Source organism: Lycorma delicatula, chromosome 3 (assembly GCF_047948215.1).
Source record: "Lycorma delicatula isolate Av1 chromosome 3, ASM4794821v1, whole genome shotgun sequence".
NCBI classification, from domain to species: Eukaryota; Metazoa; Arthropoda; class Insecta; order Hemiptera; family Fulgoridae; genus Lycorma; species Lycorma delicatula.
In genome coordinates, this window is record NC_134457.1 from 64,477,471 (window position 1) to 64,489,884 (window position 12,414).

Here is a 12,414-nt window from a genome sequence, read left to right on the forward strand (position 1 = left end):
GACTACTCGGGACCTCGAGTCCCGAGTAGTCGACTGGCGGACGTCCTTCCCTATGAGGGTCAGGATGTTTATACTGTAGTATAATTTCTTACAATTTCCTTTTAATTTATTTAAATATATATATATATATATATATAGCTACAGTGCAAGGTGAAGAGGTATAGTAATTCTAGCTGAGAGTAAAAAGGATTTAGAAGGAACAATGAATGGCGTGGATGAAGTCCTACGCAAGAACTACCGCATGAAAATAAACAAGAACAAAACGAAAGTAATGAAATGTAGTAAAAATAACGAAGATGGACCACTGAATGTAAAAATAGGAAGAGAAAAGATTATGGAGGTAGAAGAATTTTGTTATTTGGGAAGTAGAATTACTAATGATGGACGAAGCAGGAGCTATATAAAATGCCAAATAGCATAGGCGAAACGAGCCTTCAGTCAGAAATATAATTTGTTTACATCAAAAATTAATTTAAATGTCAGAAAAAGATTTTTGAAAGTATGTGTTTGTAGTGTATATGGAAGTGAAACTTGGACAATCTGAGTACCTGAGAAGAAAAGATTAGAAGCTTTTGAAATGTGGTGCTATAGGAGAATGTTAAAAATCAGATGGGTGGATAAAGTGACAAATGAAGAGGTGTAGCGGCAAATAGATGAAGAAAGAAGAATTTGGAAAAATATAGTTAAAAGAAGAGACAGACTTGTAGGCCACATATTAAGGCATCATGGAACAGTCGCTTTAACATTGGAGAAACAGGTAGAAGGAAAAAATTGTGCAAGCAGGAAACGTTTGGAGTACGTAAAACAAATTGTTAGAGATGTAGGATGTAGAGAGTATAACGAAATGAAACGATTAGCACTAGATAGGGAATTTTGGAGAGCTGTATCAAACCATCAAATGACTGAACCCAAAAAAAATATGTATATAGACTATGACATTTCCGGTAACGTAAAAATTCCAACGCGGCGTCATACATCTAAATCGGTTCAGCCGTTAAGCTGTTACGGTGGAACAAAAATACGTACGTACACTCTAAATACATTACACTCCTCTTTGGTCTTTGGTAAAAAACGAATAGACTTTGCTGAGCAATTTTAATTTCATTGAATTAAATTTTATTAATGTTAATGTTAACGTTATTTTTGTACCTTGAAAAATTCAAAATAAGCAAAAGAAAAAAGATAAATTTATCCCAATTATCAAAAAAATTAAACCATCTATTCATTGTTGTAGCTTAGAATAAACTAAAATTGTTGTTAGTTCTTTTAAGAAAAAAACGGCTGGTAAATTTTAACTGAAAATTTGTAACATTTTCTTTTTCTGTACAAAAAAATAATTCGTAGAAACATTGATTTATAACGATGTATTTCAGAAAACGGATTATTAGTTCTTGAAAATAATTTTTTTTTCTGAAAAGTTTTATAATAGGAGTGGTATTTAAAGAAATTTTATCACTTGTGATTATAAGATAATTATTTCTTCACATAAAAAATAGTTTTCGTCTATAAAAAAGAATTAACAGTAATGAAGATTTAATGAGAATTTTATTGTAATCAGAATCTCACCTAATCCACCAGATTATTATTACTGTTAATAATAAAAATAATAATAATCATACACTTTTATTGTTTGTGTAACAGGAAGTATTATAATTACCTAATATTTAAAAACTGTAATATCATTCAATAAGGAAGGACAGCTAACGAAACATAGTAATGAATTCATTTTACGAGAGTGTCGAATCCACTAAAGTTGATTGTTTGTTGCAATAAACAAAACAATGAAGCCTAAAACAGCTATTGACAGATGGTCGGTCAACGCGAACTCTCATTCTTTGAACCGTCGTCATTAAGTTAAATATTTTATCAAGAGATATGGTCAAATAGTGTGGGTTCATCGCTATCGGTATACTGGCTTTTATATTCACAATAGTCGAGTCACTTCTACTCCCACTTTTAACTTTTCCCCGTTTTATTTTGTAAGAATTGTGTGTAGGATATATATTTATAGTATCCTACGTTAAGACCTACAACTTTAGAATCAGTAAAATTATTTTATCACTAATTTTTGAAATTCAAAGTGTTTATTTTTTTGTAAAATTAACTAATTAGGAAAATAGAATAGATGAATAAAATACGCAATAAAAAAGAAAATAATTTTTTATTGCCATCCAAAGAATTTAATTAAAAAATTTCATATAGTCCACTAAATATTAACAAAAAAATATAATTAAAAAAAAAAAAATTATATATATATATATATATATATATGCGTGTGTGTGTGTGTGTGTGTATGTGCGTGTGTGTGTCCTGAGTGATTTATAACCATCGCACAGCAAAATTATTAAAGATAAATTGAAGAAAATTTGTATACACATTTTTCTTACAATAAAAGTGTACACTAAGAAAGGATTTTTTGAAATCACTCGAAAACCATTTTCGGGTTTTATTTAATTTTATTTTTTAAGGGGTGCGATGGTACACGGCGTGGCGGCTCAACCAACACAATCAATGCTACTGTTACTGTATGTGCGACGCGACTGGCTGCACCTGCTTACGGTTCCTCGACTAAAATATATAAAATTAAAATAAATTAGAATTTTTTTATAAAAGTGAGAAATCGAAGTATGGTCATCTTCTAGTGCTGTATGTCGGATGACGCTATGAACCGGGCAAAATACATTTTTGTAATAATTTACATTTTATAATTTTTGTAATAATTTACGAAGGACGGGTAACCGTCCTTCGTAAGGGTAAAACTTTAGGGTACCGTAAGGGTACCTTAGTAGTAGCTGTAACTACTATTTTTAAGATGGAGGCAGACTATTTTGAAACCCGCATCGTTTAGAACATTAAAAGTTTCGAGACCTGTATTGACCAAACTGTTGTACTGCAGAAATTATCGTACATTGACATTTTTATAAATTGAACAGGCTTTAATTTTTATTTACCAATATTATTTCCCCAAGTATGAGTTTAATGAACACAGGGGGTCCAGGGACAGAGCCCCCTAGATAGACGGGAAGGGCGAGCGAAGCGAGCTGTGACCGGCTATTGTGTACATGCATAAAAGGTAGATTAGAATGATTTTTTAGCAAATTATTTTTAGATTAATTTGCAAATTGATTAAAACGAATTTTGAAACAAGTCTTTTTCAGAACTCGGTTAACTTAACTTTTTACTTTTATTAAACGTGATTAGTTACGTGCAATTTTAATTTATCAATAGGGAAGTTTAATCATACCTTTCAATTATACGGCATATTCTAATAAGTTCAGTATAACTGAGGCCTTAATTTTGTTTTAACAAAATTAATAAAAAACCCTCCAGACATTTTTCAACATTAAAAATAACTTTTTTACAAAGAAACACTGGTTTGGCTAATGAAAGAAAACCCACGATTACATAATATTTTTTATATGATATTAAGATTCATTAACGATAAGAAACGTGTCGTTTTTATTTTTATACATAAACCTGTATTGGCCGCTTTTTATTATATACAAATTCCATCCAAAACTTCTAATAAAATAATATACATTACACTTGTTAAATTATGAATAAGGATAAATATTTTCCCTTACAGGAGTTTTACTAAAATGAAGATTGTGACCGTTTATAAATAGGAATAGAGTTGAAAAAAGTAATAAATTCACTTAAAAACTATTTGCTGGGTTTAATAAACTATATTCTTTTAATTAACTGTCTCTCTACCGCGCCGTAGCACCATAGAGCACTCTCATATTAGGTGCAATCACGAAACAATAAACAATAATGGAGACTACTTATTTATATATATAAATAAATGTGTGTGTGTGTGCGCGCGCGCGTTATGTATGATTCTAATTTTACATGTGAATAAATCATTGAATTTCTATTCCATGTTTTATTATTATTCCAGTTTTATTATTGAGATATAATCTTTTCCATCCGATACCAACAAAATTGGTATAAAACTATTTTTAAGATTCATAATCACTGAAACAGCTGACAAGATTACGTGAAATTTAATGTAAAGATGATAAAAGTACGTGTAATAAAAATGTGAATTAATTCTTTATTTTTAATTTTGTTGATGTTATAAAGCATAAAAATAGTTTCTATCATAAGTAAAACTATTTTTCTTGTTATTTAAAAATTTAACGATATTCTTCTAATTTAAACAAACGTTAATTAAAATACTACAGGAAAGAATATATTTAAATTTAGCTTATAACGTGTTTACTTAAACGGATTTACGCAAATTTTCGTATTTTTTTTCAGAAATCTAATTTGTATAATCAAGATAACATTTCTTTACGTTTTAAACGTTTCAAAAGCCATAAATTATACTACATATCTCAATTTTATTTTTATATTTTTAAATAGACATAAACAAAATTAAAAAAAAAAAGTGAAATAAAAATTCGAAAATGGCATTAATTTTGGTTTATAACTCTTTTATTATTTCTTTAATAAAAATTAAAAGCCGATCTTCTTGACAGCCTTTCTCGTCGTCTCAGCCTTTCATCCGGAAGTCCTGGGTTGGAATCCCAGTCAGGCATGGCACGTCTAATACACTACAAATCTCCACTCTAATAGGAAAAAATGATCAAAGCAGTCGATGTCCGCCATTAAAAAAGAAAAAAAACTTAACAAACCGATTAATAATTAACGTAATACTACCAAACAAACAGTATGGTACCAAATTTTAAATACGAAAAAAAATATTTTTAATTGTAGCTGCAAACACAAATTTTACTAAAATTTAAAAACAGACTACAAAATGGTGTACAGTGTCTTCGCTAACTGAAGGCAATCTTGAATGTTGGGTTATTTATTATTTTTTAACTTTTAAATTAAACAAAAATTGTCATAGAATATTTAGTTCGTAAAAGTATTGAAGAATTGTTAAGCATTATAAACAATGAAATGTATATAATTAGACAAGTTTTTCTTCATCTTTACAACAAGCTGTACAAGGTAGGTTAAACAACGAATCGATTTCTCAGCCGACCCCTACTCAATTCTTTCTCAGTACAAACTATTTGCTTGTCACTTCATGAACTGCAAGGATATATTAATCTCTTATAACGTGATCCTCTCATCGCATCCTTCTTGTTGAAATATTTAATTATTTAAATAATTTCTTATTTTATCTAAAAGTGCTGAGAAAAATCCATGTTTAATTTTTTTTCATAACTTTACCGAAACATTTTAATAAAAGTAATTAATTTTAGCAAGTAGGACACGTACGTAATTCCTGCAACCAACTAAAACCAATACTAAAACTAAAAACCAAAAATTAAAAACAAACCAATAACTTCCCACATTGTTTAAACGTAGTTATGGAAGCACATAAATATCGATTTAATCCTTTAATCTCCTTTCATCATAGTAATAACATATTATCTCAACTGAATAAACTTCTAAAGCTATTAAAAATTTACTTAAATACAATTGAATAATAAATGAATACAAGAAGAAAAAATAATAGATATATAACTAACTGGATTTTAATTAAGATTATTAGGATAATCTATCTTTCATTTTAATTAATCTTATCACTTCATCCATTTTCATAGGATGATAAATGATTTAAATATGATTTTTTTCATTACGTTGTTTACATCGAAATCGATGGAATTACCAGTTTTTTCTTTATCCTAGTTGACAAAAATGATAAATTTTATGTCTGCGTCTTAAAATATTTTCTTTTACCATTTGATGTGGGCTTGAATGTTTTGATATTAGATAATCCTAGTATTCTTTTCAAACTAATTTACATATGATACTCTTAGTTGACATTTTACAGCAAATCATATGATTTATGAACTAGAACTATCATAAATAATATAAATTATGTCCTAGTTTATTAAAAAAATAAAATAAAGTTATGAACTTCAGGAGCCGAAATGGGTACGATTTATTTAATTTTATTTGTTTTTTAGAAATAAAAACTTCACTAATAATACCTAAATATAACCACATAAATCTAACAATATTAATTTTATAGCCTATATTTCTTTAGATTTTTATTCCATAAAATATAGTTCACATATTTATTTTTACAGCAAGTGTCATCTATTTTCTTTATTAAAAGTAAGTAAATATAACAATTAAAGTTGGATTGTGGTCTTAGGGCAATAATATATGCATTAACTGCTTATTATACTGACTGAAAAGCTATTCGATTAGACAATTTAGATCTCCGACGTTAAAAGTGCGCTCCTACTGCTTTACTTCTAAGAGAAAAAGAGGGAAAGTTTTTAATATAATTTTAGAATAAGGTTAATGTGACTTTTAAATGTTAAATTACAACTGAAGTAGTATTTTTAATATGTATATATTATACTTGTAGTTATATTTTTGCCGATCAGATTGAAGCTAATCAGCGGCTAAAAATTTTAAAATAACGGTCGAAATAATCAATCGATGGTATTATTTTACTTCTCACTTTTCATTTGATTTGACCTTAATGTTGAAAATTTTCTTTAAAATACTGAAGAAAATCCAAAGAAAATCGTTCCTTATTGACTACTTTTTAACCTACCTCAAATTTATATTTTTGCAATATGCACAAAACATTCGTAACCGCTGAATAACCAACCTTTATTCTCCAAACTCGCCCAAATTTGGGGTTGTTTTGGTAAATATTTTTCCTACTGTCAGTAATTTTTAAAGTGTTACAGCTTTTTCAGTCAGGGACTTTTTATAAATCTAAAGAAAGGAGCTGAATAAGAAACCGTGACTAGTATTATCGATATCTAAACAGAAACAAAGCTTTATTTCAAATAAAGATATTCGTTTAAAAACTAGGACATAATATGCTTTGGAGAGAAAAGAACAATCAGCAGATAGATTAAATAGCTCTTATGTAAACTTTTTCACCTTATAAAATAAGGTGCCGGCTAATCATTATCTGGTGAAACTAAATCGACCATACTAGTGCGAAATATTTAATCTTATCATTTTGTGTAAACATTACTTCGTACGTGACGTAACAATAGCTGTTATTTATTACTATACGCCTGTTTTTTTTTACTAAACACACGATATCAGATTCTTTTACTTTCCTGGTATCATTTTTCTAAAGCTATGAATAAAAAATAGTATATGGTTTTTCGTATTTCTCAACGTTTAGATGACCCAGGGGCTTTAAAAAACAAAAAAAGTGGAGAGGTAATGTTCGTACATACGTCTGTATGAAAGTGTGTGGGCGTGTTTGAAGTTTAATAACTTTTAACCGGATAAATCGATTTTGATGAAATTTTGTACAGTCTCGTGTATACGGAGCAATTTGTTAGTAAAATTTTGGGGTTGATATTTCTAGAGGGTTTGGGGAGTTTGGGCTCAATTTTTTCAAAATTTTACAAACATAATCCTACTTTATATTAAGCCATTACGTGCGTGCATGCTTATCTAACCATTTAAAAAATATATATTTGCTCCAAAATTCCCCTTTCTTCAAAAATATAAAAAACTATCTTTTTATCTATTGCATATTTTTAACCGATTTTTTGTGAATGTCTTTCTAGAAATAGTAGTGTGCAAGTGATTTAAAAAAAAATACTTTGGGGGTAATACTGGTAGTGAGGAGCCGATCAAAATTTATAAATTTCTTTTTTAAATTTTTGTAAACTTTTAGGGTTTATTTAAAGTTTTAATGCTATTAATAGGTTAAATAAAATACGTCTGTAATAATATTAAAATAAAATTTTATCATAATTTACCCCCACCCTCAAAAAAGAAATCAGGGGTAATCATTTATAGGTTGTACATTTTTTAGTACATTTTTTTTAGTTCCTCACATTTAACATAGTAAACGCAGAAAAATCAAACAAATATTCTTTGAAGGTGATTTTGGAGATGGGGGAGGGAGCAAAAAAATTAAAAAATACGGAGTTTTTGAATTCTTACAATTTATTTGGATTTATTTAAACCAATAATAAATTTTGCTGTAAAATTTCATCATAAATTACCCCCACATAAAAAAAAATCTTAGACAACTTTTTTCATGTATTATTGTTTTTCTACAACGTAAAAATAAATAACCAATGCCAGGAAAGTGTTACAACTTTGTTTTCAGATTTTTTTTTTTTAATTAGAAAAAGTACATTTTCCTAAATCAAATAGGTATTCTATTAAATAACTGCTTAAAACTGAAAACTGTCAACTAACCACTTTTTCTAAACATATCATTTAACAATTTAAAAAATTCTCCCCTTTTCTTTGTTTTAAGAAGTAGGAGCACACATTATTTGAGCAAACAACTATTGCAAGAACAGTATTACATTTCGTTTTAGGGATGAAGCGGCACGAGTACTTATAGTGTGGGATATCTAAACCAATTAACGGATTAAATATGGAGTCAATATAATAAACTGCTAATGCACGTATTAATGCTCCACACTCACTAATTAGTTATATTTTACTTATTTATTTTTTTTAATACATCTGTAGTTGGGAACCCACAAGGGGACCCCCACTGTACTACGGTCTTACATTACCCCAATGGCATCCCAAAGGAGTCCCGATCATTGAAGGTGGAAGACCGAAGCCTCCCACCCCTCCCGGGTGGTGTTGTCCCGCAAAGAAGCCATGACGTTACTATGAAGCCGATGGACCCGCCTTGCATCCTCGACCTCCGGGCGCATGACCGTACAACTTGCAGGATGTACATCGAGGCTCCTACTTACAATCTTTATGTATGGCCGGGCTTACGACACGTAAAATAATGGCCACTTCTATCTGCGCCATTACAGAACTTCGGCCTGTGGCCTGGACTCCAGCATCTAAAGCAGAGTATGTCGGAGGTACGCTGCGTCACCCAACAGGCCACCCACCCAATGCGAACACGCATTGGGTGCCGGCCGCATTGATAAAACATCTATAGTGACCCACTCACCAGTTATTTTATAAATTTCCCTAAGAAACTCAACCTGTGTCATGAGAGCATCCACGTCCTTGTTAAGGACGTGGACCCTCCTGCCACCCCTTCCAGACAGGGCCGTAGAGGTACCCTCCACTTTTTTGGCGATATCTCTGCTCAACTGTTCGGCCGCACCACTATCGGTTCGCACTCGGAGGTGAAGATCCTCTCCCTGGCCCTTCCGTACGGAGAGGACCCTGGTTACACCCGGCGACACTGCACTCTTCACGGACCGGAGGAGATCCGGTCCGAGAAGTTGCACTCTTCACGGACCGGTGGTGGTCAAGGCGTTGGGGAAGTCCTAACGCCGTAGGACCTCCCCAACGCCTTGACCACCACCGTCATGGTCGGTGGCCCCGCCGGTTGCTTCCTGCTTTGCGGCATCAATGTTGAAGACGGACGCAACAAATGAGCAAAATGCCTCTTCCCTAGCCGTCTACACTTATATTCATGGTGCGCCTTAAAATCTGTCCGATCCGCCCAGGCGGCGCGTAGAAACAGACCAGTCTACTCTGTTCATCATTCAGCACCTGGGGAACGGATCTGCAAATGACAGAAGCCCCACAGTTGTATCGTCAAGTAAGTCTTTAAAAATTTCCACCATACGGGCAATACCTTCCATATTGTACTCCTTTATTTCCAGCTTAGTAGTCGCGTTTTGGCGGACAAGGAAGCTCAGTCCTTCCAGGAAGACAAGGAACTCCTACTGCCGGCCTTGGATTTTTCTTCTCCACTGTTGTTGGGGAAAAAAGCCGCAGCCTTCGTTTCCTCACCGTCCTCGAAGGTCTCGGTCCATCGTCCTCAACGTCGTCACCCAACTTCATTGGTAGAAAAGGAAAATCTCTCTCAAGGGCCCCACTACCCGAGGCACCCACGGAGGCCAGAACCGGTGAGTCCCTGAGTCGACAACCCTCTGCCGTCGCGCTTCTTCTCTTTTCGACTGATTACCGATCTGCACGTCGAATCTCTTCTATTACCATCTCCGCTAGGCTTTCACAGCCACTACTATCGGAGAGAACTTCCCGCACTTGGACACGAGAATCTCCCCTCCTGGGGGACCGTCGTCTCACTACCGGAGAAACTCCCTCCTCATCGATTCGAATCGCACTCTCTATAAACGTTGTGAGTCGGCCATGATTCCAAGCAAATTAAAAGAAAACAAAACTAAAAACGAAAATCAACAGTAACTAATCGAAAAAGTAATTAATCCATATGTGTTGAATTAATTACTTAATTAATTAATTTAACACACATGGATTAATTACTTTTAATAACTCGGTCATTTTGCTGTAAAAAATAAATACTTTATTTTACCGAATAAAATATCTTCCCTCTCGGTGAAGACAATAAGGGAAGATTATTAATTAAGAATTTAGTATAAAACATTTTCATACGTTTACAGTTGTTGTACGATTAAAATAGTTTTAAAAAGTTATTTTTATTTTGTTCTACTTTTTTTTCGAGAAAAAGTTTTGTAATGAAAAGAAATATTGTAATTAATTGAAAAATTATAGGGAATAAAGTAAGACCTTAAAACCTTTTCCGTTATTATTCATTCATTCATAGTTTTCTGCCATTCATTCATAGTTTTCCGCCTGTTGCTCTCCTCCTTGTTTTATACTTTGCTAACTCTTTGTTCCCGCATATTTTCCCTTTTCCATAATCCCATCCATCATTCGAAATCTCTTCCTTCCTCTTCCTTTCCTTCCATTCACCAAGTCTTCTATCGCATCCGCTAATAAACACCTTCTTCTCATACAATGTCCTGGCCGGTTCTACATTCAATCAAATTTAGCATTTTCCTATTCTCTCCGATTCTCCTTAATACTTCTTCATTTGTTACATGGTTCTACCATTTGACATTTATCATTCTGCGCCACATCCACATCTCAAAAGCTTCAATTCGCTTTCTGTCTGCCTTTCTCATCGTCAATGTTTCAGCTCCGTAGAGCATCAACTCCACATAAAACATTTCATTAATCTCTTCTAAAGCTTTAACTTTCCACGCAGCAGTCGTACCTTCTTATTAAATGCCTGCTTATTTCTTGAAATTCTTATTAATTTCTACTACGCTAGTCAGATCATCAGTTATAAAGCTACTGAAATTTCTTCACCTGCACTAAAACTTCATTTCCTATCTTAATCTCAATCCTCTCCTCTTTTCTACCTAATACCATACATTTGTCTTCCTTTTGTTGATGTTCATACCCTGAGTTTCGCAAGCTCATTTGAGTCATCGAATACTTATACGAGTCATCGAACAAAACGTATACATTCTATTCTTCTTTCCCCGATCGTTATTCTTTTCTTCCTATTCAGACAGAATTTAATTATTTCTTTCAGATATATATTAAACAGTGTTCCTGAGATCCAATATTCTTGCCTCACTCCATTATTATGATACAAAAAATTTCATTTACACTATTATTAATGTAACTTAAAAATATAAAAACAGATTAATTGAATATGTTTACTTACCCATATTGTATTATTATTTTTTTTTACCCGCGGGATCACCGTTAGTTATTGCTGCAGAGAATGAGATGAATGCTTTGTAGCGTGTGAAAATGCCATACTTACCGGTATTCGAACCCGGGACCTCCGAATGAAAGGCCGAGACGCTACCACTAGCGCCACGGAGGCCGGCACTCATAGTGTATTTAATCATATAAATCATTACGTTGATTCATTTAAATTAAATCAATCTTTATCAGTGATATAATTTTCCTTCTTTGAAATACCCCTCACTGCTGTTTTGTATCAACCACGCAATCACATAAAGCGTTTTTAATCACGTAAAACGTAAATATTTTAAAAACGATTGAATTAACTCTTTAGTAATGAAATATATTTCAATTCGTGCATTTCACGAACGAACACGACGGATTTTTTATTGTATCCAAAGGATATAAGAAACAAAAAAAGGTTAAAACTGCAAAAAAATATATAAAGTTTAAACGTTTAATGTAGTTAAATATGAATGATAGTGAGGAAAGTACATCACGTATTTTGATAAGAAGATTTAGGATAGTTATCAGCAAATAAGGTACACTAGTATAAAAATAATAATAAATAAGAAGGCAAAAAAACAGTTCGTAAACACCACAGTAGTAGAATTGTTTTAGTGAGAAATAATTTTACAGCTCAAATTAACCTTGATACTTCAATTTGGTGGGTCTAGCACTTCATAAATTACGACGAAATAAGAAATAAATTTTGTGGCCATAAAATAATGTATCCAAGATTAGTTAGGCTATAGAAAATAATATAGAGGGTAGAAATTGTATCAAAAGGTAAAGATTATACTGTATGAAAGACATAATTGAGGAAAAAGATTATATGAAATTAAAATATTAAATTGATATATTAGAACATAAGATGAGATTTAAATATTAGGGCAGAATAGAGTAATCAAAAACTTGGGACAAATCAGTTCAGTAACTGATGAAAAAAAATAAGACACTAGTTCTTCTTACCCAGTAAAAATATCAGCTGCTTGATAT